The sequence below is a fragment of the Haemaphysalis longicornis genome, unplaced genomic scaffold (genome assembly GCF_048455015.1).
Source record: "Haemaphysalis longicornis isolate Haplotype H1 unplaced genomic scaffold, Haemaphysalis longicornis Haplotype H1 scaffold_2, whole genome shotgun sequence".
Lineage (NCBI taxonomy): Eukaryota > Metazoa > Arthropoda > Arachnida > Ixodida > Ixodidae > Haemaphysalis > Haemaphysalis longicornis.
In genome coordinates, this window is record NW_027526295.1 from 142,083,855 (window position 1) to 142,110,873 (window position 27,019).

A 27,019-nucleotide genomic window follows, 5' to 3' on the forward strand; every position below is an offset into this window, starting at 1 on the left:
CTGGCTGTAAGCATGGGCAAAGCCGTCTATCCGTTCCTCACGTCTCTACTTCGGTTTCACGGATCCTTTAGTATCGAAACTGACCTCCCTAGCTGGAAGTTTTCTTCGGACGTCGCCAGAGTAAAGAAAAAAAAATGTTCACAGCAACTGCGGCACCTGCGCCCGTCCTTAACGTTAGCAACACCACGAGAAATAAAGTCACAACATTGTGCAGAAATCAAGAGAATTGTGTACTACAGTGTAAGCATTATCACGCCATTTTTCCGTTCCAGATTCCGCGTTATTTTCGTGGCATGTTTCACGCTAAGTTTGATTATTTGTTGTTTGTGAGTAACAGTTTGACGAAATTTAGAGCTCAAAGCGCAAGTCAGCCTAACATCAGGCCCGCACATAGTCGCGCTTGCATTTCTCGCGCGCCACCTGTTGCGGCCGCGCCGTACAATCGCAGGGTTCAGTAAGTGCCGAATGATGGCGCCACCAACACCTGGCCGTGAGATAGCCGTGTTCGCATCGTCAAAGAGAACAATATGCGGAAACGTCCTTTCCCACCGCACCAATTGCAACATCTGTAATTAGCAAGCTCAAATCACTCACGTAAGTCTGAGGAGATTATGTCTGCCTGTGCTACACGGATCTTTCAAAGGCGTTCCAAAGGCCGTTGAACCAACTGTATGTCGAGTGAATACATAGGGTGAATAAATTGTGAATACATTGTTAATACATACGGCGCACTGTAAGTGTGCGCTCGACTGCCAATTGAATGTTGCCGTGTAGCACGGACATAATACGCCTTTTTACGATGAAAGGAGCATCGAATTCCTTAAGTCCACATGTCAGCTCAGCCATACGAGCCGTCGTTGGGCTCGCCTCGTATTTCAAAGGTCCTGGGTTCTATTTCCAACGTCACCCGGATTTAGCCAATTTTTTTCAACTCGTAATCTCTCGGTTATTACGCCTACGACGGCTAATTTTTTACGTATACCGCGTCAGCCAATGTATGTTTTCGCGTTAAAATAGACTTGACAGAAACAAAGGACACACATCGTACCAGTCGAAATTCTTAACACAGAACCTAACGCTAACCCCAAGCACAGTACCATCGATTCCTTTGAGCCCCCCAAAAAACACGGTTGCTTCCTAGCTGTCCTCACGTCCTGCGCTATTATTATACTACCCGTGCTGCCCGAAAGGATATTTTCCCTAGTTTCCCGGTCGTTCTTTCTTTCTCTTTTCGTTCTTTCCACTGCGCTTCCTCGAAAGAGGGGCCTCATTTATCGGCGGCGAGTGCCCTCTTTTGTTTCATTTATAAACGCAAACACGGCCAGCGCAGCAGCGTACCGTGCAGCGCGTCGCCGAGCCGGCTGGGTTCTCCGGACCGTTCCGCGCAGTTAAGCAGAGAAGTGTGCTCGTCGTCGCTGGCACGTAGGCGACACACGAGGCAGCGGAACACGAGTGCGCATGCGCCTTCCACCAACCATAACTCAATAGAAACTCCAGCTACCGAAGCAGGCACTCCTCCGTCCTTGAACTACATTTATAGATGCTGGGACAGTGGGGAGGAATATACTTGGCGTCGGTCCCTCGAGCCCCTCCTTTTGTTTTGTTTTGTGTCTCTACGCTGCCTAATGACCCCTGCTCTTCAGTCTGCACGTGAGGTTAGGCGACGGTAGAAGCAGCCGGCGGAACGGCTCACTTGAGTTATTCGCTGCTTGCTTACGACACGGGTGTGCGCGCGTGTGTAATGCGAACATGCGAGCACGCATGTCTTTGTTCAAGGCTTGCGTAGAACTGCTCCATGCGTATACGCCGTTTTGCTTAAATAAATGGGGCACACATTCGTGGAGGCTACTGGGAGGATGGCGACGTTGCCAAAAGCGGGGTGGGCGCGACACAGGTTGAGCTGAAAGAGTTCGACAACCCCGACTTGGTACCATAGCTGTCTCGGAAAGCGAACGATAACTTCACGGAGCTGCGAACTTGTAGCATCACACAGTCATCATAATCATCAAAGAAAGGTACACCTAGTAGGTGTCGAAGGTGGGGTCAGGGTCCGTGCACCAGTAATTTCGAACATCTTATACCGTGTCAAGTGCCGGGCGTTGGTGCACTAGGCCTAAAGCAGTGTCTGCCCTCCTACTTTACTATGGCCCGATTAATTTTGCATCTTCGAGTGTCCACTGAATACCGTATGGTTGCTACATACGGATGCACAGTAATATGAATAAGCGATATGGAGTAATTTCATCAAGCATATTGTTCCGAAACAAACCAAGAAAATGTTCCCGCACCACGCCTGCCCTCGCTCGCTAGTCTTTTTTTTTTTTTCAAACCAAATAACTAATTATTGCAAAATTTCATGCAGAGCTATCCCTGGACGTCGCCGAATTTATCCATATTGTTATATTTGTCTTCGTTCAGCCCCCACTTCGGAAAGCGACTGGTCGGTACTGACGCTAATCTCTTTGTCCCGACAGAACAATCTGACTTCGAACGTCAGATATAGCATTTCAGTATTCCGTAAACTGCTCGACAACGGTATTTTCAGCGCCCTCATATAATTGAAATGGCGCTAGCGGTCGAAGCTGCGCTACAAATTGCGCTGGCGATAGACAGTTCTGCTACGCCCCGCGGCCAATTCCGCTGCATAATTACCGCGACGAGGTCATGCCCCGCGTCTTCAATTGTCCTCCACTGGACTCCCACGAAGAACGCATTCGGCAGCCCGGGTGTTGGGACAATCTACGCTTAATTACGGGTAACAAATTGGCACTCACGCGCACATACGTAAGAAGTGGGGGCGAAGAACACATCGTGCAGTGAACCGTAGCTCGCTACGGCCAAGATAATATAAGATAAGATTAGGTAAGATGGACCAGTAGAGGTGCTCCGCAATTGAACACATTGTTGGGCGAGTGTGGCAACCTGTGAAAACGCACGAGCGTTGCGCAAGAGACCACTCGAGCGTGCTAAATTGTATTAGAAAGAAAGGTTTCCATGGCCAAATTTGGGAACGACTGGTTGATGAGCACGCGTCGTAAAGTTTAAATATCTTTTTTTTTGCCCTTTTTTTGGTTATGGGTGCACGCCCTGTAATGTCAGGGACACTGCGTGTTGAAGGGTACGCTGAAATTACGATAATAATACGTGCATCCTCAACCTCCTAGCAGTTTCTTGTTATAAACGGTCATGCGCCGCACGACGACCACCCCTTTGAGGTAGAAAAAAAAATACCAAGAGGAAGAGAAAGAGAGACTACGTGGTCGTTTGCATCCATAGCAATAATAAGGCTGCGAAATTGTGGATGAGTTCTCGCACGCAAATTCTCAGCATAGTACAGCTCAGCAAATCTCCCCATTATATATACACGCGCCGACACCTATATGCAAATCATCCTGCGCCGCTTTCTTCGCCTTCTCCGAATATAGAAGACGAGGAGCATGTGAACCTTGGTTGCCCCTGAATGAAGTATCATTGCCGAAATAGACCGCGTGGCAAAAGAATTGCGTGGAGAACGTTCATCAGCGGTATAATAGCACGGCTCACTCTCAGAGTGGGATCTAAAATAGCCTCCATGCCGCGGACGCACGATGATTAGTACGAACAATCACCCAAGTGTGTAGCTCACATCATCTGAAAACTACGGCCGGACCAGGATGGAAAAGCGAAGCCGGCTTGGGCATTAGGGTTCCTGCAACTTCGCCGCGGGTCCTGAAGGTGCCTGCGGCAGAGACTCGGTGTGATAGTCGTCCCCTCAGTAAGCCAGCCGATTTGGATTACACGATATTTATTGTGGGACTTAACGCGCCGACGCAACGCAGGCGATGAGGCGCGCCGTAGTGGAGGGCCGGCTCCGGATTAATGTTGACCCCCTGGGGATCTTTAACGTGCGCCGAAATCTCGTGCACACGGGCGTTCTTGCTTTTCGCCTCCATCAGAAAAGCGGTCGCCGCGGCCGGGAATCGAACTCAGGACCTCGCATTCATTAGCACAACGCCTTAGCCACTGAGCAACCGCGGCGGGCGGAATACGTGATATTCCATTCCCAAATAGATGCAAGCCAAGCCCTTCCACTAGTATGCAGAAGGTTAATTAAACGTGTTGATATGCCGAGCCTCACCAATAAAACTACCTCAATGATATCAGATCACCCTTATTTACAAAAAGAATTCACGTGATCAAATTATTTTTATAAATGAATAAATTATTCTAAGATTGAGCTAAGAAAACACTTTACACTAAAAAAATCGCCGGTCTCTCAAACATTTTTGCGCTGCTCGGGGTTCAAGCTCGGGTGATTCGCGCCAAAACCAGTGGTTATACCCATAGGCAACCTGAAATCGAACAGCGGTGTTTCTTTAGCAGTTGCTCAAAAAAAATCACAGGTGTGTCCGAAGCGAACCAGTAGATGGGCATGAGGGCGCGTGCAAGAAGACGCGGGTCTTATCCCCAAGGGAACGGAATATGGGTTTAATTACACATACCACGTAAACTGAGAACCATCATTGAGTGAGCTGTCAATCGCACATCTCTGAATCCATCCAAACACGCCAACTTCTCCCCACCCCCTTTGCTGTGTATGCAAACCACACCCACGCCCGCCGTGCACAGCAGCCGCGTTCTCATTTCGCGGGGAAGCATGTTCCGGCAGCCCTGCCTCGTTACCGTCGTCTCTGCCTCGGCGTATACCCCGCACGAATGGCGGTCGAGCCCGAAGCCGCGCTCCGGCGATTTGATTATTTCCGGCGCGAGAGTTTGTCTTTCGGCTGAATCGTCGCTTGCGCCTCTGCGTCCCGGGGAAACTTTGGTCGCGGTTGTCATTTAGCGAAATACTTGGGCTCTGTCCGTCTTTTGTTTGGCCCCCGGGGTGCTCCAGCTCCAGTCGTCGTCCGTCCCTCGTTTCCCCATTGTACGCGCGCTAAGCCTAATCAGCGACTGCGCGGGCGGGCGAAGAAAAAAAAAAAAAGCCCCTAATTAGGGTAATCGCTTCATAACGGCGATTCCCGAGCTCGTCTCGGCGATGTGCGAGGCTCGCGGGAGGAAGAGAGGCGAACGAACGGAACGCCGTTGCGAATTGCGGTTTGAATAGGAGCCGCCGCTTGCGGGCGGGACGAGACAACGCCCTCTGAACGAGACCGACGTGTCCCCAATAAAGCTTCTTTGTGCGGCTGCAGGAAACGAAAATTAAGTGATAAGTGTAGAAGAGAAGAAAAGGAATCCCATTTTGTTTATGTCTGTCGCTTCCAGGACTGCCGCAAGAAACTTCGGAAGCAGGAACGTCTGCTCGCGAGTTCGTTCGGGCGTGTGTGTCTGTGTGTGTGTGTGTGTGTATGTGTGCGTGTGTGCGGGCATGCATGTTCTTACGTCCGCTAACTTCTTTAGTGCGTTGGCTCGTTACCCCCTCCTCCACCGTTCCGTTCTTCCTATTCTCCTCAATTGAATCAATATGCCACAGGCATGGAATGGATAACGCTAGTTGCTGTGAAATAAAACGCTATTGAACGAAATCGCACTCGGGAGAAACTAATGAACCCCGTCTAATGTCTTCAACCGGTAACTGAGTGTGCTTTTATGCTACAAATGTACGATTTTTCCAGTGGCGATAGATATCGTTGGTTAACATCCGCGTCAGGTTTGGACGAATGAATGCGCTGCTAATGGGCTTGCTAGTTTGCCGCTACAGCGAGCGTCGACAAATAGAAGAGGGGGTGGTAGCACGACGGACAGACGCTTCCAAATACACTCTTCTCTGCTTTACAATACGTGCAGAACGGCGGAAATAGAAGATGGTCCTTTTGTACAGCAACTACAACTTGATAAAAATGTTTTTGACGGTGTTCGCGTATCTCTTGTTTCGGTAAGGGGCCTCAAGTAATTTCAATCCCTTAGTACAGTGTACCTTCCGATGTTTCGCCGTCGCTTCAAACTAAAATTTGGATTTGAATCGTAGTTAGTGCAGGGGCAGACAGAAGGGATCATTCTTTGTTATCTCCTCTTTCACTGCGTTTCGCCTGAGCAATGCAGCCCTGTTGAGCTTCTAGTACGAGGTTTTTGTAGCATGAGCTACACTGGCCGAGGTTGAGCAGTTTCGCGTGGCTCCTGGAGAGCCGTGCTGCGCATGCGCGAGGAGCAGTGACGTCACACGGCGCACAGAACGTTGCTCGCTGCCCGACGTCTCTCACGCACCCCACGCACCCAGTGTCTTCGCCGACCTCCATTCCGAACGTGGCGGCCCGGTCCACTTGGTTATAATGCGAGGGGTGGCCGGGTGAGGCGAGGTGGCTGTGAGAGGGAAAGAGGTTCCCAGCCTGCACATGGATCCGATGGCTCGCGCGTCGCAGCAACACCGGCCTGCGCCTGTGGAACCAGCTTAGATCTGGGGTGATTGGTGACGATGCGCCGGAGCCGCTGGATAAATATACGTGTCACATAATGCGTATACCGTGTTTGTGTCATTGAAGCAGCAGTAAGCATGATAACCAAGCTAGTAATAGGCAACCAGGAAAGCTAAGAATAACCAGCTGAACCTTAGCTCACGCTACGTATATCCTGGTATAGCCGAGCTAAGCCACTGCTAATTTTTTTCTCTTTTTTGTAGGATTTGCGCGACGTTCTTTCGTTAAATTTTCTCGGTGACCATTTTTTTACAAATCACTTTAGGAAGCGACGTCACCTCCGTTGAAGCGATTTACACGAAAGTCGCTCGCAAATTATCGCCCCACCCAGGGCACGGCAGCAATTAGCTCCATCTGTTAAGTTTAAATACCTGCCGAACTATCCGTCACCGAGACACTCGCTCTTATGCTCCTGCATAGAATCGTATTGTACATTTCTTCGTACCGTCCCATGGAAGCCATTTATTTAGAGTTGTAGTTTAACTCTTTTTACACATTTTGCTTCCTATGTTGTCGTGCTCTCTTCAAAGTATACTCTCCGCAGCACTGCCGAGGGCACGGAACCCGTTAGCTCAGAGCATTCTTTATTATTAAGAAAAACATGACGCCAGGCAAAATGTATCACACGATAGGCCTTCTTTCGACTCCACAGCATTTCTTTGGTTGCCCGTAGGAAAACATTTTTAAAAAGGCTTATACAATACCTGTTGACCTCAGAAAGTGGCACTGTAGCCGAATATGTTTCACTTTTTTTGTATAACGTGTAGTTATTACAACTCGTACTGGCTCAATCCAGTCCAAATTGGTTTGATCCTCGAAGTTCAAACAATCACGTTCAGCGGTTGTGCCAGCGACGTTACAGCCTGGTTCAAACGTATACCTCATTGCCCAACCGCGGTTGCCTGTCGACTCTGAAGTTGAAGGCTCAATCAAGGGATTTCGTCGCGGGAGCGAGCCGAACTTCGCGGCGAAAGAGCGGCGTAAAGGGAGGGAGGGCCCCCAGGGGACGGCTACGGCAGGGCTCGCTTTTCGGCGACGAATGAGAAGAGCAAGATCAGTCGGATGCGGTGCCCTGTCCCAAGGGGACGACGACGACGACGACGAGAAGAAAAGCGCTCCAGTACAGTGTGTGGGCGTTTTGGGGAGCCGAAAGACGTCGCTGCCTTTCGCATCGAAACGGCTGAAAGAGAGCTCTGCTCACTTCGTTTCGTGGAAAGGAAATTAGCTCGCCGGCAGGACTTTAACGAAGTCGTTCCGTTGAAGTCTGCAGACGCGTGATCGACCGTTTCCTCCAACCGGCGCCCCATGCCGTTTCTTTACTTTATGCCTCAGACCGCTTGTGGCGTCGTGCGTGGGATGGGGTAGCCATACTGTTCTAGAAAGATTGAGTGATCAGAAAAATGTCGCCGAAATTCTGAGAATTGGGTACTAATGCAGAAACACTCTTTTCAGATGCTCTGCTATACGCTGGATCCTAATAAAGTCGTCTGCACTATAGTGCGCACATGCATTGCTGGGTAGCAGCTTTACCGAGGGCAATGTCGGCAGTCCTATATAAAAGTATGAAGGCTCCATGTCTTCTTACACCCAGTCTTTCTCAAGCTGGCTTCAAAACTGCACGCAAGTGCATTGCCACCGCATTGTGCCACGTAAAGTAAAAAAACTGCGCAGTTTGAGACGGCCACAAAAAAGGAGGGAACAGAGGACAGTCGCAGTTCTGTGTTGAGACGGCCACAAAAAGGGAGGAAACGCAAGACAGGCGCAGTCCTGTGTTGAGACGGCCGCAAAAAGGGAGGAAACACAGGACAGGCGCAGTCCTGTGTTGAGACGACCACAAAAAGGGAGGGAACAGAGGACAGGCGCAGTTCTGTGTTGAGACGGCCACAAAAAGGGAGGAAACGCAAGACAGGCGCAGTCCTGTGTTGAGACGGCCGCAAAAAGGGAGGAAACACAGGACAGGCGCAGTCCTGTGTTGAGACGGTCACAAAAAGGGAGGGAACAGAGGACAGGCGCAGTCCTGTGTTGAGACGGCCGCAAAAAGGGAGGAAACACAGGACAGGCGCAGTCCTGTACTGCGCCTGTCCTGCGTTTTTCTGCCTTTTTTGTGGCCGTCTCAAATTGCACAGTTTTTTTTTATTTTACGTTGAAGATGGACGAACTCGCCCACCAACAAGTCCTCCTAAACTACATTGTGCCACGCGTTTATCGCTTGTGTTTTATTTTTAATTTTCCCTTATCAATTCTGAAGGCACCAAGCACTTACATTTCTACTATTACCACTATTGCATATGGGGTAGCTTCAGCAGTTATGCATTTATTTTGCAGTTGTAAGGTGTCAAGACAGAAGCGCCACGCTTTTTCGCGTTACAGAGATAATTTGCCGCGGTACTCACCAAAGAATGCTTCTGCAAAATGAAGTTGCAAAGTAAGACAGGTGTGTCATATCAAACGCATTTAGACACTGACAAATAGGGCAAGAAGGGGGTAGTGCTAGCGTTATGAATGCTGATGTCTATCATACAGAAGGGTTTCGAGCCTGAAGTGATTCCGTTCCATCGTCGTTCAAAAAGACAGTTCCTCCGCAGAAGGTTTAGTTCCAAGCGTCACCATCGACCTGATCACTACCAGTTTGATGATGATCACCATCTTCCTCTTCGCTCCCTTTATTTTCCTCTGCCTTCTCATCACTCTCCTTCAGAGGACCGATCCTTCTTTCTCAGGGTAATCACGATCCTCTTCCATAACTTCTGCTTCTTGCGGTTCCTTCTTTCCGGAGACTTCCATAGAGCTTCTTTTTAAAGCCACCGGGCTCAGCTTCGCCGAGGATCTCGCCAAAGTGTCCGTCGCCGCAAACCGCTTCCGCAAACGAGCGTCCTTGATGCGCGAGTCGCCTTCTGCTTTCAGAGACGAGAACTCGGAGCATACGCGCGTTGACGGCGCTAGTTCCTTACATCCGTTTTCCGTCGCCGAGCGCGCTTTGCGACATTCTCGTCTCGCTTGGGTCTCTGCCTTCATTTTCATCGCCCGCGCACGCATTGTACGCTGAGTGCGGGAGACGTGGAAGGAACTAGCTCCCAGAACAACCCTCGTTTAATATCTCGCTTTGATATGCCCGCAATGCGCGCCAAATCATTGAAGGAAGACGAAAGCAGGAGTTGGTGGTTTCTGTGGAAGTCGAAAACATAGCCTGTTTTGCAGCTTTCTCGGAAAAAAAAAGACAAAAAGAACTCCCAAGCATTTTCACTCCTTGAAGGTGGGTAACAAGGGAAAGTTTTTAAATCGACTTTGCAACATTTCCGATAAGCACTTTCACTCTTTTCTTCGCGTCTGGACGCACTGCGAAAGCTAAAGTTATCGCCAGCACGGAGGAGCACTGTGTGCTTTTCTCGTCGCAGCAGATACACTTTCCGTTTCTGCTTTGCTTTTGTGGCTTTCTTTTTAACGGGTCCATCGAATGCGTTCATTGGTGCAACTGAAAGAAAGCCTACCAATACCCGCTACACCGCTGCAATGATGTAATTTCAGCGGTCGAAGTACGCCAACACGAGGAACGAGATAAAAAAAAATGCTTTGTGCAAGTTTTTAAGTTATCTGATGGGCATAGAGCAGTAATTTTAGGCTGCGGTTTCTTGCGAGCCTCTACTTTAAGCACTGAATGCATTCGTTGACTACGTTCTGAAGGCATTTAGGATTTCGATATAGAGGCGACACAGCATTTCGCTAAAAAGTGTGAGAAATTTTTGTTTTCATGGAACATTGATGGTGGGCGTCTCTAAGAAAGGCACATACATACACGCACACTCTTTTACCTTATCTGTACACAACTTGAAAATGCTGCCTATTGGTAACTAATCTACTAAAAATTAATATTCAAGGGATGAGACGAATAAGCTTGCGTCCAAGTGATGTTTTATCCCTAAAAATGTCGATTATTAACTAATATACTGAAGATGCATATACAAGTGATGAGAACTATAAGCTTGGGGCACAAATGCTATTTTGAACGGCGTGTGACTTTGGCGGTGACCGCGTGTTAATAGCACACTCAGCGGGACATTCGTTTTGAAATGCCTCGCTCTATAGAACGATACGCCCTTCACAGCCACGTGGAGCCTTGCTCCCACATATAAAACCATGCACCCTTCCGTCTAACCCCGACGACGGTCGAACGGGAAGCTTTCTTGTGAGCGACTCCTTAGTTGTTGTCCGAGTTTGGGCTTTGACTCGCAGACAGTTTGAACTTTGACGCGTTCATCTTTGACTTTGACTCTCACGCGCTTTGGACTTTTGATCGCCGAGTCTTTTACCTTGATCCTTCGCCATCTGATTTCGCACGAATAAAGCTTCGCGCTCAACCATCGTCGTCGTCAGATGGAGGGGTGCATGATTTTTCTGTCCAATTTTGCACGTCCATGCGCCCCTCCCCAAATCTGACCTGCTTAAACCGTCGCTGAATGGCGGAATCGGACAGACGTCCGCTTCATAACGCGATAGACCCAGGTTCGATTCCGACCTCAGGAAGCGTTTATTTTTTCTCTCCCTTCACCCATGAACATCATCACTGTCAGAGGAGGTTGGCTTCGCTACATTGCGTTTTTGACGCCACATACGCCATCAGTCAGACATAGAACGCTTCACTTCAAAAAAAATATGGGGAACCGCAGCCATGCAAGCTTTGCTTAAAAGAAAAGTCACAGCACCCAAACATTACTACCGAAAGGTAAGCACACAAATAATCCAAGAACAGAACATCGACCAGGTAGAAAACAAAACAAAACAAACAACCGCGCAAGCCAGAATGAAATAAAAATAATCCGCGTTAAGGGTCTGCTTCATCGCTCTCCAAGACTGCGACGCTTGGGACTTCATCAACGGGCGTACGGATACCTTTTCGATGCATTCAAACCTTTTTTTACGTGCTCTGGTTTACAGACTCACACGTACGGCTCAAACAGAGAGGGTCATTAAGTTGAAGGAAGAGTGACAGAGGAAGAAGACGTCGTTAGCGCTAAAGAGGACACGCGGAGAGGGGCTTTCTTTTATCGATCGCTTCCGCACAAGCGTAATGACCAGTCCTGCCTGACTGCCATTTATATTTGCCCACATCCGTCCTTTGAGTATTTCACCAATTATGCCTCTATTCCTAACAATTGTGTTCTGCTAGTGAGCTTCTTTCGGATTCCTCAGATATCTACTCAGGCATGAGAAAGAAGAATGTAATTAGAGATGTTGGAAACGTTCTGCCCACACCAAGTGGAGATCAGTACAGGATGACTGTCACTCCCCGGCATTTTTTTACCTGTCAAACGCACGGAAGAGCCCCAAATACAGGTGCACATTTTCCAGGTGGCTCACTGGGAGAACAACTCAAAGCACAAACCACTTCACCGTATGTGTTCGCAGAAAAGGCCTGTACTTGGGGATTTTCTTCTACCCAACGCAGAAAAAGATACAGGTATTTCGGCATCCACGAAATGACTCGATGCAGCCTTTCATACAACGAACTCCCTGTCCTATTTAGTGTTCTGCAATTTCTGATCCCCGTAGGACACGAACCAATTCTGTACTAAAAAAACCAATACAAAATTGCCTGAAATTGATCCGAAGAACTTAAAATTGGGGCCCTGTTCCTTTGAATAATTGACAATAAATCTTTTGCCAGAATATGGCACGGTTTTCTTTTCGTCATCCTTGCTTTGTTTCGACACCGATTCCTAGATGCCAACGCGCAAACTAAATAGAATTTTTGCGCATGGTTCTATAGCGCAAAGGAAACATCATGCGAGAACAGAGTTCGCAATGTGTAGCTGGGGGTATACGACATAGAATTTGAGAAGCTCCTACAGTCCTCTAGAATATGCAAGCAAGCGACTAGTGAGCGCTTTCACGCTGCTTACTTCAAGCACACCGGCTTTAGAAATGTCGAAATGGAGCGTCCAAAATGCGTTTTCGATGTCGCGATTTCTCTGCTTGCAAGAAATGCTGCGCCGTGACTAGACCAAGAGAACGAGGTGGAAGCACAAAGCTGTTTTTCTTGCATTGTAAATTATTCACAATATTACAGCACTTCACTAAGATGTTGCCTTTGTTGCTGTCTTCAACTCTTTTAAACGCTTCGAGGCATAAAATATTCAAACTGTGCAACACGCAAAGATCCAAATTTTGTGCATCTTGTACGAAGCCTCTGAAAAGCATCTAGCAATACCCTACAAACGCATCCTTCAAGCTTTCTCAGAAAATATATACGAAACCGTGCCGCGGGAACGCGTTTTTGCGGCCGTTCTTTTTTCTCATTCCCAGTGTGTATCGAAATTCTGAGGAACCACGTCGCCCGGAAAGTGCTACCACGATCAGAGGACCCAGCGAATGGGCATAGAATAAAACAAAATCGAAGCTCCTTGCTTCTTCAAAGAAAGATGGTTAAAACGCAATGTTTTCTCCACTGCAACGTGAGCCATACCCCGAAATCCACACTCCTTCCTCCGCGTCGAAATGGCGCCATCGGGTAGACGTCGGCTTCACTGGAAGCGTTTCTTTCTTCAGGCGTTTGATGGGCCTTTGTGGAAACCCGTGCACTGTGTAAGGTGTATGTAGCGCGATTTGGGCGTAGCGATTTGAATTTTGTACTTCGACTTTGTCCTTGAAGACATTGGCTGTCGACAAGAGAAAGCGTCGCGTTTCAACCACCGTTCACTCAACCCAAAATCGTAATCATCGTCAGAGAAAGTTGGCTTTCCTGCAGTGCGATTTGGGCCAACGTCGCCATCAGGGAAGAATTGCAGGCTCCGCTTTAACAAATGTTGCAGAAACCCCTACGCTTGTTGTCTGCGATGTGCAAGAGGACCTTTCACGAAACTCGCGGCGAAGAAACGCTATTCCCCCATATTCCCGACGCTGTTTTCAGCTATCGTGCTATGATCGATGTCACTGTTCTTTTCTCGTAAATTGCTGCTCGGACGCAAATTGTGACTTCACTGGTTATCCATGCATACCTTTCGGTGTTGTAATCTTTGTGGTTGGTTGCTAGCATAAAGACTAACCCTAATTTTATTTATTTATTTGTTTGTTTGTTTGTTTGTTTGTTTGTTTATTCTCAGGGCCATTTAGGCATTAGAGAGAGGACACATTACACACTACAAAAAAGAATAATAATCAAGTAACAAGCAAGTAACGGGCGAAAATGGGAAACAATCTCAGGTTATACAGCCAACAAGTGCGGTTTTGAAAGTGGAATGATCAGTGATTGATACAAAAGAGGCCAGAAGGTGGCTCCAGTCCCTGCTGGTTCTCGGTACAAAGAATGGCTTCTGGGTTTTATATTTTGACACGAAAGTGTTTTATGCCGGTATGCACACCCACAAGGCCGCCGCCGACCCGCAAATCATGCCCAGCTTCAGATTTCGCTGCACATTTCACTTTCGTGTTTTACCTTTTCCTATTACAGAGAAATCAACCACAGTTTTTTTAAACAAGATGGTCTGCTACTAGTTCACCTCCAACTGATGTCATTCCCTCTTTCCCTCCTGTCCTCTTCCTTTTTTCAGCGCAGTCCCTTCTTTGTTACGAACCTACCAATGTCCAGCCTATTCAGACAGTGTACGCATGGCTACAGATGATGAGTGTAGCCTACGGTGACACCTTGTTAGCCTTGTTGTGTCACACACAGGTGCCAACTAGTGGCGGTCGGTCCATTAGCCTAGGTGCTGCTACACGTGCACTCTACGAAGCTCTGTATACGACGTACATTTCTCAAAAACGTTTCACCCAAAGCAAGCGGAGATGGCCGCTTTTGTTGCATTGTCGCTGGTGTCAGAATCTTCGCCAAACGCATACACCACTCGGCGTCAGTCGTCAGTCCTTCCCTGCTATCCCGTCTCTTTGAGAATCACAAACACGAAGGTACGGACGTCAGCGGAGAAATTGACAGCCCCTCAAAGGACGATTAGCGATGCTTATTCGAACGCAGTGCACTTAGCAAGTGTTACCATGAAAAAAAAAAACGCAAAGATTGTTTTGTCGTACGCCTGAATGCAGCGATGCCCGTGCAACTGAAGGAAGCGAAAGCGTCTGGCCTTGGCGAGCGCTCGCAAAGCTAGTGGTCACGGGTTCTTTCACGCCGCGCAGCCTCTTGAACCCCATGTGCATATATTCTTTCAGTTCACGCGCCTAAAACGTTCACCTATCATGAGTAGTAAGCATGGCATCACTCAGAAGGGAACCATCTGGTCTTAAAGGAACAACAAACTTTTAGCGTGGCTACATTCACTCAAAGAAACGCTTAACAATGCGAGTCAATACGAGCTATCATGCGAGCCATCATGCTTTGCAGTGGGTCCTCTAAAAAATGCTTCAGCTTGCACTGGTGGTACAAGGCTGGAGAAACAGCAGAGCTGGCGGCCCTTCTCCCTTCGTCCCATGCGCAAGCCTGGACGACGCCGCTGTACCCGCGCCTTTATGCCGTGTGTTGCGCAGTGACGTACCGGCTTGACGGGCGCCAGTAAGGCTCGGCGGAGCCAAGCCTAGCTAGTGAAGCGAGCGGGAAGCCATGCACAGCTGCTCCAGGGGGTGCTTGGCAACGCGAGGTGACGTCATGGCTTCGCGAGGTTTTTTGGTGCGACGGACGGATAACGCTGGGCTTAAACAGCTCAGTTTTGAAAAGCGACACACCAGGAATTCCCTGCTTCTCATGGTAACAAAGGATCTGCAAAGGAGAAGAGAATTGAATGGACCTCGATGGTTCAATTCCTGCGGGGGTATGCGCCGGAAGCATCCAGTTGTCATCATGGTGTGTGTTCCCGTGAGAAGAGCAGGGACAACCGTCCGGCTCACCTGGGGCAGACTCTGGTGATACCTGCCTCTCGCACTTACAACTCATTTGTGATTAAACCGCATTTCAAGAGAAACAAATCGAAGAAGGAAATGCACCGACAGCAAGCACAACAGTGAACCGATTGATATGCAGTCCCCAAACAGGCGCACCCATGCACAAAGAGAAGTAATCGACTCATAGCTAACCCGATGTGAGCTCGCCTGTGCGTGCCCTGACCAGCAAAGTTCGACGAGGATATTAAGTGCAATGCACTTCTTAAGCGACCCTGAACCTGCGTCCACCGGCGATGTCCGCGCACGTGGAGATGGGCGCGCGCAGCCTGGCCGCTGACATAGCACATACCCACGTGGGGGATTGGCCAGGAATCTCCTCGTCTTCCTTGGCAACGGGGGGAGATGGGCGCGCGCTGCCTGGCCGCTGACATGGCACATACCCACGTGGGGGATTGGCCAAGAATCGGGCGTGAGAAGGGCTAATGCACCTGCTTAAAGGAGTACTGACACGAAATTTCAAAGCTGAGATCCGTTCTAGCAATAAAGTACAACGACAACACAAATAGGTGTCTGTGAATAAATGCATCTTTCTTTCTTTGTAGTTGTGTGTGTGTGTGAGATCTCTCTTTCGCGAACATTACCGATCCGCGCAAATTCAACTCGTGCATTCGCACTTTCACATTCTTCCCCTCGGGGAAATGCGGGGAATTTTTATTAGCCAGATGTTATTTCCTTCGGGCACCGAGAACTCTCTCGGGTGGTACAAGCAGCGGGGAATAAAATAGGAAAAAAGATAGTTTACCAACCGTAAAGGTGGGCGAAATGAGTTTCGATACTGGGCATGTTTTCCGCCGGCATGCAAACGATTACAATCCAGCTAAGCGCACATACGCGAACTCATACGATATACGCTCCCCGATGAGGAGAAGGAGGAGCAAAACTTTATTAACGGCGAATTCGAATGGGTTAGTGGGCGGGGTCCTCAGTTCGGGACACCGTTGGTGAGCACAGAACCCACAGTTTGAACAGGTAGGTATACCCGTCGCGCTAGCATAGTTGTTTAGGCTTGTTATTGCGACGCACGTCGTTGGAGATTCGAAACTCAAGTCATCAAAGCCTTCAAATTTTAAACGAACTTAAAAATTAATTAAAGAAATCTATGCAATAGAAGGTACGCGGATAAAAGAGATTTCCGGGTACAAAAACTGACACGCAGCTCCTGAACAATCCAACCCTCATTTCCAAGGTATGTAAAACCACAAATATCAAAATTTCCCTCTATACTATACCCTATACATATCGACGGGCTACTTTTCTCGTTCAATCCTTACTGAAAATTCTTTTGCAACCATAAACGACCATTGCAAGCGAGCTGGTTTTCTGCAAGGCAGGAACCTTGCGACAAGGAACGATATGCGCGCATTGACCGGCTAACTGTGTTACTCGGACGACCTGAAATGTGTCTGAAGACCACTGAACGTTCATTTTTCAAACAGCACTCGCGCGTTCTTAAAAGCATTAGTGGCTTAGTTGCTGGTCCTGCTTTCACGAGATCCTGGAGAAACGGTGCAGACGGCGACACTCCTGCAGCCTTGCTTCTCCAACATTTCTATTGAAGGTGCCATTCACTAATTGCCTGCAGGCATGACAGGCTCCATTGTTTCAAGCACCATTGCGAAGATGTTTGGCTCCATAAACTTTTTACTCCGTGATCCGTGCTGAAATCTGATTAACTAATGGAACCGCGGCCCTGCTGCCTGACATTCCCGCTAACAAATTATGAAGAGGGTGCCTTTAACGGAGCACCGTCTTTTGGAAGTTGATCGGAGTTGATTATTTGCCGTTCTGGGATGTTTGAAGTTGTCTGGGTATTCGGGGAATCCTTGGTACGGGCGAGAAAAATTAAGGGGCAGGTAATGTCTGCTTCATCCCTTCAACTGCCACCAAAGCAGTGAGTGCAATGATCCGGTTAATTAAAGCGAATGGCTTACTAGTAGCTATAAAGAACGAAAGACGCTAAAAGACGCTAAAGGCTCCACTCAACAGCGCCATGAAGACTGAATACAACTTTGTTCAATTTGAAAGAAGCGGCTCTTGGTAACTCACTCAGAGCCATTCCAGCCCCGAAGGAAGTTTATTTTCCAAAAAAGAAAGCAATATAGAACAAACTTTCAAATTCTTCCTTACAGTGACGTGTTATAGCCAGGAGTGACGTAATATGGGCCGGCACCAAAACTACACGTGTCGGTGCGTTAACTGAACGATAGCATTGGAATGATTCGGTAAAACCAACCTAGAGATCTCACCACAATCCCCGTCCGTGTTTCTTGGCGGTAGTTATGTGAGCAGCCGCCAGTCGCATGAAAGAGATTCTGTGACGTCAATGAAAAATTGCCGCGAAATGTGGCTACGGAGTCGCCACTGTTTCATATGTATTTTCATTTCGATTACTCGATTGAAGTTTGCCATAAAATTGGTAAAACTGTAATCGGGACGAAGCATACTTTGTAATAGACCAAACTGGTATATTTTGTGCACAGCTCGTTCGACGTAAAAAGAAACCGCTTAAGACACAAGCTACTCAATGTTAGGAATTTACAGGCCTATTGTTTCGCAGCGGAATATCCATAAACAATAGCTGGAATTTGTGGACGTTATTACGGTTCGGCATTCCGACGCCTTACGCGAAATTACAGATGATGGAGAAAACTTAACGAGGCACCCTCTGATGTAGTGATTACGGAAGCATTAGCGTCTAATTTGCGAACGAGTTTTCTCATTATTATCACCATTCTTTTCTATTGGCGTCTTTTTTGTTCTCGGTTACTGTGACTCTGCCCATAGCCGCACTCGCATCGCCAAGCAAGGAGAACGTTTCGCGGTAACGCACTTTGCTACACTCATAACTCGTACTCCTGTTAGAATGCTCACATTACCGATGTAGGCCCCAGCCGATGCTTCTAACAGACGTTTATAAATCAAAGGCCACGACGCATTCACTAATGCGTGCTCGTCTCGCGCTCCCGACCCTTCCGTTTCGCATCCTATTCAGCACCAGTGTTCTTCTCAACTCAATTACTATTCACAGAAGCTTTGTTCACAAATTCAGCGTTCGCTCCGACAAATCACTCACCTCTTTTCAATCTTCGCACGATCGGCCATTTTGCGCACCATCTGTGCGCCAGGAACGACAAACTTCCAACCTAATGAGTTACTTAATGATTTCGCATGAAAACCATAGCTGTGCGTAGTGTAGTTATAGTTTGAATGATAGTTGCACAACGGCCGCTCGACGAAAGAAGGACCCCCTTTCACCGAGCGGCCGTGGTTGCACTGTAGGGCAGCTATAGTGTAGCTGCGCCGTGATGCACCACGGAGTCAGGGAGCTGGCGTAAATTCCGCCTACCTTCGCAGCAAGGCAGCAGGAGGATCGGCTATAAAACGTCACGCGACTCCGATGTCCGATCGTTCATAAGCAAACCAGTAAAGCTTGCTGCTATAAAAGCGCTACGAAGTTTAAGGGTCCCTTCAATGGTCTATGTAATCCCGGTGCCAGAGGGGAGTAGCTAGAAAGGCTAGAATATCGTAAAAAAAAAAAAAAAAACGAATCGCAAAGAACGAACTAAGCCGAGAGGCACAAGTCGTGCGGTTGGCTTGGCCGTAAGCCGTAGGGCTTATCAGGCAAAGCCACGCTTCCAGGAGAAATCGGTTTGACGTCGCCCAAAGATAGTAACGGCGTGTCTTGCGAACACGGCAGGCATCAAATGAAAAAGAAAAGGGAGTGATGGGGACATTAAAGGAGTAAGTGAGGACTGGAAAGAGATTAGTCAGATGCACCGCTATAGGGGTAATCTTTCGCTGCAATGTTAGCCCGGGGCGTTAGGCAATGCTTTGCGCGGACTCGGGCGGCACATCTATAATCGCTTTCAGCCTCGGGGACCGCATTACTGCCGACCGTACGCACGCTAGGCGTCTTCGAGGCGGCTCTTAGAAACCTGTGCCAAGTAGACTTTCGCGAGCCCGCTCAAACGAACACACTTGGGGTCCGTTGGCAGCTGTATACGCTTACACGCTTGGCAGCTACACTAATGAGCGTTTCTACGGAACAACCTAAAAGTAAAACAAAATCCTTTTTACAAATTTCGTGTTCAAAGTCAACCCCTCGAAGTGAAGTCATCTGGAAATAGAGGCCGCGGGTCGCAGAATTTCTTATTGCGCCTCCAAGATTATCGGTAGTTCTCAAATGTAGCGAGCTCAAGCAGGAAGAAGCTAAAAGAACGCAGTGCGAGTTGCGGGGACAAATTGGGTTATTCGAGTGAAAGACACGCGGCGTACAAAATAGAGCACTCAGATTTTCACGGGTCGTTCTCGGGTAAAAGCGGCGTCCGCTCTGGCGATAAACATAGCCTCGGGAGCGGCCATTGAGTGCGCTGCATTAACCATCGTTTGCTCAGAGGGTCTGTAACGGACATTAATGCGCCGCGTAAATGCCTTACGCTGACGCGTAAGAGAGGGCGTACGCTCTTGGCTGGATTCCAGGAAACGTGTGCTCCAGTTGCTGAGAAGATTGTGCTAAGCCGTTATCAAAATAGGTCGCGACACAGCTGATAATGCATCCTTTCCGCAGCTCTTTTGTTTAGCGGGACAGAAGTTTGGAGCTCGCTGTGTCCAGATTTCTTCAGGCCAGTCTCTTCGGATACGCCGGAGCGCTGAAGCTCACGGTACTTCGGGTTCTAGGGAATTCAATTAGGGGATGACGGGGAGACGACCAAAGAGCCGGTTATCGGGAATAGAAGGCGGAGGCTGTGGACGGGAGGAGCATGGGCCACTGAATAGACCATGAACGGCGTACGAAATCAGGAATTTTGAGGAAAGAAACGGTGAATAACTAGCCAAAAGCTGGAAATAGTCGTTTCAAGTTATCTTATCTCTCTCTCTCTCTCTCTCTCTCTCTCTCTCTCTCTCTCTCTCTCTCTCTCTCTCTCTCTCTCTCTCTCTCTCTCTCTCTCTCAGAGTTGGTAGTAACGAATTATGGAACATACCGTAATTACCCGATTCTAACGCGCCCCCGATTCTAACGCGCATCCGATTTAAAACCGAAAAAACTTGCACCTCCGACTGTAACGCGCACGGAACTTTGTGAGCACGAAAAACGAATGCGAGAGAAACGGGCGATTTATTTCTCGAAGTAATGTAACTCATCTCACTCCTCGTCGCTCTCCGCTGACCACATCTCGTCCTTGGTGGCGTCAAGCGCATTCGCGATGCCACACTTCATAACGAACGTTCAAACATGGTCGATGGGATCGTGGCCCACGCCTCGCACGCCCATTCTGCAAGCTTCTCCAGAGGCGCATGCTTCAGCCGACAACTCGTTTTTAACGCGTGAGAGTCGCTGCTGCCACTGCTGTTATCGAGCGTGCAAGTGGAATGATTTGACGGTTTGTGTGAACGCCGATAGAAAAGCCTAGGCGCCTATGCTTCCTGCGTCCGAAAAATCGTTGCTAAAAGCTTTGGCGCAATCTAGAGACGGCGATGGGCGGGACAAAATCTCCGTTGTTTCGGCAGTTTCGGTTTCGTATCCGATTCTAACGCGCATGCCATTTTTCGAACTATTTTTCGGGAAAAAAAGTGCGCGTTAGAATCGGGTAATTACGGTAGGCACGAAGTTCAAACTTCACACTAGAAATATAGCGAACAAGGACGAACGCTTCACACGGAAATCAAGTCGTATAAAAGCGACGCGAACTTGAAATTTCGCTTTAGCACTGTCAAATACAGCAGAAGAATTAAAATCGACAGTGGAATTATTACATCGTCTGCCGATGACCTGGGTGTTTGGGGGGACGCAAATAGCATGAGAGGAGGTGCGTTTTATTCCCAGGCGTGGAGGCGTGGCGTCCGACTCGGGCAAAGTGCAAGAAAATGGCAGTGAATACAATATTTTGACTTCATTAATAAGCCAGATGGCATAACAGAAAAGGCTAGTCTTACCCTCTAGGGCCCAGCTTATACCCCACCCCATAACCCACTACTGGACATCCAGCCCCAATCCCAAATTTGAATCGTGCGCCAAGCTTTGGTATGATAACAATACAAGGAACAGCTTGAAGAGGGAAAGCTCAGCTGCGTGCGCATCATAGTTCGTCCCCGATTTTGAGTGAAAAAATGACAGGAAGGGTGTGGTGGTGAGGGTGGCTGAGTCCCTCGCGAAACTGAAAAAGCACTTCCATGGAGTAAAAAGTTCCCGTTTCTCAGCATGCGCCTGTCAACCTATTTGAATAGTTTATACTCATACATATTTCCTGAAGCATGGATCTGGCATTGCATTTGTCGACCCTTGCTGATTCGTAGGAAAGTTTACATTAACGATTTTCTTCTCAAATGTATTTTTTTATGTCCGGATTGTACTGCCAGAATGCACTTGTTTCTCGTTGTAACGTTTCTTGTTTGTCTTCTTCCTGCTGTGCCCCTAATGTCTAATATTTAGCACTCATCATCGTAGTCACCCCCCCCCCCCCCCCCCATCTGGCGTATCAAGCCTTGTCACTAGCAGGGCTGACCTCACCAGTTCACACTAAAGAGCCTCTCTCTCTCTCTCTCTCTCTCTCTCTCTCTCTCTCTCTCTCTCTCTCTCTCTCTCTCTCTCTCTCTCTCTCTCTCTCTCTCTCTCTCTCTCAACGAGGCTGCAAAATAAAAGTTCGCCAGAAAACGCCAGAATGGAACTATGCTGTAGCTTTTATTTTCCTTCACAAAAGACGCGTTCCCGTCCGTTATACCACCCGGGAAATGTAATTTATGAAAGGAAATCAATTTATACGTAGGCGCCTGTCTCGCGCAGCGCGATGTCCTTACAAGAGACAATATAAGCGTCTACACAGCGAACAAACCTAAAAAATAACAAACGACCACCCCAAGTAGATTGTATTTACCCGCCGCGGTGGCTCAGTGGCTAAGGCGTTGCGCTGCTGAGCACGAGGTGGCGGGTTCGATTCCCGGCCGCGGCGGCCGCTTTTCTGATGGTCGCGAAAAGCAAAAACGCCCGTGTGTGCGAGATTTCGGCGCACGTTAAAGATCCCCAGATGTTCAAACTTAATCCGGAGCCCTCCACTACGGCGCGCCTCATCGCCTGCGTTGCGTCGGCGCGTCAAACCCTACAATCAATGAAATCAATCAATCAAAAGTAGATTGTATTTGAGAATTTAAATGGCGATACGAAGTACAACGCAGGTAAGGACGATTCCTGCATGATTTTGTTCTTCAATCAGAGAAGGGTCATCTCGCTGCGAGCTGTCAGCTAAACGGTGTTGTTAAAGCATGCGGCATCGAATAAAAATACACCAATATCAAACAGGTCGCTGTCGAAGAATCCGCGCCAAGCGAACCAACCCCAAACAGTTCCTCGTGCGCATGCGCCCAAGTGACCGGCATAATGCAGCGGTTCAGCTCTGCATAACAGACGAGCCGCGCTTACCGTGTGCAGGCCATGTTTTCGCAGAGCGAGGCCCGTTATCGAAACTCCGCGAGGCAGCCGGCCGGAGTTCGGGGCGCCGAGAAGTGCCCGTCAATCACGCAGCGCGCGTTATGCCCCGGGGGAAGATGGACGACCCGCTGTCCTGGCCGTTCGCTACTGGTCGCCTGTCACCAAAGGCCGCAGGGAATGCACACCGGCAAAACATGCATGCCCGCTTAGCCCTTGCGAACACGACAGGGGCGCTGCTGCTGTTGCCGGACTCTCCTGAGGGCACTGGGAAGAAAGCAGGGCTGCTGCTCGTCGCAGGCTGGAAACGCGGTGCTGGCGGTGGCGTCTATTCCGAGAGAACAGTACGGAGGCGACGCCTGTGTGAGTGAGCGGGCGCGCGTGCGCGTGGAGCGCGCCCAGGTTGCGGTGACACGAAGAGGCGTTGTATCCCTGCGGCCTGTGTGCGGCTACCTCGGCACAGCGGAGCACAAAAGGAAACCGGGAGGAGGAGGACGACGACGACGAGGGATGGAGTTTTTTCTCGCGTTACGAGGAAAGCAAGAACGTCGCGACGACGCACAAAAGAAGGAAGGAAGCTGGACGGGTTGTGCCGCGTGTAATAGTGTTTGGAGAGCACCGTCGTAACGTGACGAGCCGGAAAATGTGGCGTGTATGCGTAGGTGTGTTTGTGTGCGCTTTGTTTCCTCATGAGGTTTGAACTGTGCGCATTAGGCCGCGTTTTGTTGCCAGGAGCGTCTGACGGAACTCGTACGCCTGGGACTCGAGAGAGCTGTGTTCGAGCAGCAAAGGCGCAGTTTCCTCATTACGGGCTTGGATGGTGCATCTCTGTATATGAATTCTGCGGTTGTTCCGGATATCTCAGTGCGCGATTATGAAGGAGTGCATTCATTCATTTGTACGTCAAATTGCCTCAGCTTTTTTCGTGTGCCCTCCCTTCCTTGACCTCTTGGTGAGACCAGTGCCTGCTATACACCTCGTACTCCTGCCTTCATGATATTCATAACCACCACCACACCACCACACCACCACCACCATCACCACCATCATCATCAGCCTGTATACGCCCACTACAGCGCAAAGGCCTATCCCATAGTTCTCCAATTATCCAGGTCCTGTGCTAACTTCGAACAATTTATACCCGCAAACTTCTTGATCTCATTTGCCCACCTAACCTTCTGCCACCCCCTGCCACGATTGAATTGTCTAGGGATCTACTCTGTTGCCCTTAAGGACCAACGGTTATCTTGCCTTCGCATTACATGCCCTGCCCGCGCCCATTTCTTCTTCTTCTGAATTTCTACAAATATGTCCTTAACACGCGTTTGTTCCCTGACCCACTCCGGTATTTTTTGGGTCCCTCAACGTTACACCTATCATCTTCCGTTCCAGTGCTCGCTGAGTCGTCCTCACTTTAGGTTGAACCCTCTTACTCAGCCTCTAAGTTCCTGCTTCCAAATTTCTGTCCAGAGTCCTGCCTTTATTCTAGGTCAAATATCATCACAAAGACATTTGTGCTTGAGTGAGTGAGTGAGTGAGTGAGTGAGTGAGTGAGTGAGTGAGTGAGTGAGTGAGTGAGTGAGTGAGTGAGTGAGTGAGTGAGTGAGTGAGTGAGTGAGTGAGTGAGTGAGTGAGTGAGTGAGTGAGTGAGTGAGTGAGTGAGTGAGTGAGTGAGTGAGTGACGGGCTGTCCTTTAAGGGTGAAGGGGAATTTGCTTGGAGTGCATTTGACCCGCAGTGCACCAGTGTCTTGCTACTTCTGGATTCATGTTAATTTAACTGGCTCATCCGCGTTCAGAAATACCCAACGAGCGAGAACAGGCGACCGGAGCTGAGACAGAATCTGTTATTTGTAGGGTATACGCTACGTGGCCAGAATGAACGCGAATGCGTGATCCGCCTCCGTATACCTACAGCACTGCGTGCAATACAACAACATCAGTACAGCATGCCCAGTAGTATGGGAAACCCCTGAAATTATTCCCTACACGTGCGACAGCAGAGACGAAAAATAAGAGGCGATATAGAAGATTACCATCGTCTAAATAAGGCAATTAAATTGGAACCGCTGCGAATGATTTCAGCGCTCTACTTAAATTCTAGAGTTTGCCCCACGTACTGGCACCCAAGGCGATCATCAAGCAACTATCATCATCCCTGTAAACTGTCGGAGAATGCGCCCGCGTGCGTGTCCCAGTACATTCCTTGGTATGGATGAGATGGAGTGAGGTCAAGCCAATGCCGCACTTTCGAAAGGCGTTCCTAGATTTCTCGTACCACACCCTAAGTCATTGCTCTTACGATGAAAAATATATATTTCTATGAAGAAAAGTTTGACATCTTCATGAGTGCAGCCATACGGCTACAAAGGAAAGGGATTTAAAGATTTAGGGATTTCCCCTAAATCTGGTCGATTAAATATATATTTGTCAGCGATTATACTCATATGTTTATGTGTGTGCGTGTGTGCGCGGGTGCATGTGTGCGTGTGTGTGTACGGTTTAGGCAGAAAGGGGTGCAGGGATATTAAGGCGGTAATTAGGAAGAACTGAAAGTCCAGAGAAAGGTTACGTCTTGGTAGAACTGTCGAGTAGCAAATTAACACCGCTCAATACCGTCGGTCATGCTGGCTTTGAAAGCCTTCGAGGCCAGTACAGCGACCCCTGATGTGTTTACCACCCTGTTCACAACACCCAAGTGGCTGCTGTTGAGCCGCCATTAGAGCCGATCGACCATCTACGGCTGCAGCCGCACCAACGAGAATGGATGAGGAACACGACTTGAGCCGTATCGGCTTGTTGTTCTAGAACCCACCCTACATTTAGTACATGCACGCTTTCATCAATCAGCTGCCAGCTGTCCTCGGTTCTCAAAAAGGATGGCTGCACCTGCCAGCAGAAACGCTCGTCAAGTGAACCTGTCCCTTCTGGGTACATGCCCGCCACTTTCTGCCTTCTTGCCTGCACACAGCACCACCTACCGGTCTACTTTGAGCACTCCTTTCATCCATTTTAAGTTAACAACAGGAATACCGCAAAAAAACCAACAAGAATTCCATTCGTACGACAAAAAACTTTGTTGTAACAACAGAAGTCGTGTTGTTGCGACAACGCCATCTGTTGTTACAACACACACTTTTTTCCTAACGACAAACATTTCTGTAGTCACAACAGAACTGCCATTTACGCTACTCTTCACAATAGGCGATAACATTGAAACCATGTGCAACTACTGATGGAACATCAAGATAACGACAAGACAGGAATTCCTCATGACGGAATATCAAAATCAGGACAGGAACATCACACACGATAGAACATCATAATCACGACGTGACAAGAATACAAGACGACGCATGACACGCGAAAATATGACACAAATTTTTCTCGTCTTTTTCGACTGGGTATTGTTTCGAGCAACTTCTTGAAGAGCGCCGCTGTTGTGTTCTCGAACCGTAATGGGTTTAACAACGGGTTTCGGGACTAACGGCCTGGGTTCGATCCGCAGAAGGGCCGAAGGTTTTGCAAGATCCGCGTTTTATTTTTTTACTTCGAGGTATTTTCTTGGCCCCATTCTATGTATTCTTTTCTTAGATAAAGGTGGCTTGGTACCTCTGGGGTCGGTTTAGGGGCGTGGCGCGGCATACCAACATGGTTTAATTAATGCTGTGCCCCTCACCGGGAGTGCCCAGATATCGCACCCATCTCGGAAGGGTATATCGCAACACACCGCTCGTACCGGCACAATCTTCCCCGGTGTACCTCACGGTACGCTTCGGTCGGTGCCGATACTCCGGAAATGGCAATGCGAACGTTTCTTCCCAGCCTCGCACAAGAAACGCGCACTCGTCGGAAACCGAATAAGAATGTGACTGGAGGCTCCTACGTCACGCATGCATGCGTGAGTTGGTGCCCGCAAAAGCACGCACGCACGCTTATCCGCAGACAGTGTATGCGTGTGGGCACGCACCGCGGTTCGCGCGTGTGCAGGTACCATCGCGTCCTGGTTGCTTATGCGTGCAGCAGGCTCGGAACGACCACAATCTACACTGACCGGTTGCTTGTTTCGCTCCGCGACCACTGGACGAGCTTTTTGTTGTTGTTATTATTCTGCATTTCAAATGAGGAACGACGCTCAATGTGCGGACGCCTGTATGTTTCTTCGGTGAGCGTCTTTTATATGTGGGCGTTCGGCTTTCTTACTATGCGCCTCCGTTTCCCGTCGCATGAGCTCGCCGTGAGCCACTCGAAAAAGCTGCTCAATTTCTTTTCCCCCTCTTTCGTTCTTGTACGGAAATGCCAGAGCTCGTTCACGTAAAGTCGTGG

General features: G+C 48.8%; 1 protein-coding gene across 7 annotated transcripts in view; it reads right to left on the reverse strand.

Moving 5' to 3' along the window:
* Positions 1-27,019, reverse strand: part of Epac (Exchange protein directly activated by cAMP) — an 841,204-nt gene that overhangs the window by 254,875 nt on the left and 559,310 nt on the right. Inside the window, exon 1 of one of the 7 annotated variants that reach the window (XM_077698348.1) lies at positions 22,690-23,128. The exons of the other annotated variants lie outside the window; for them this stretch is intronic. The gene's annotated coding sequence lies outside the window, so the exon portion shown is untranslated. Of the gene's footprint in view, positions 1-22,689; positions 23,129-27,019 lie in introns of those variants that run through there. 7 annotated transcript variants of the gene reach the window in all.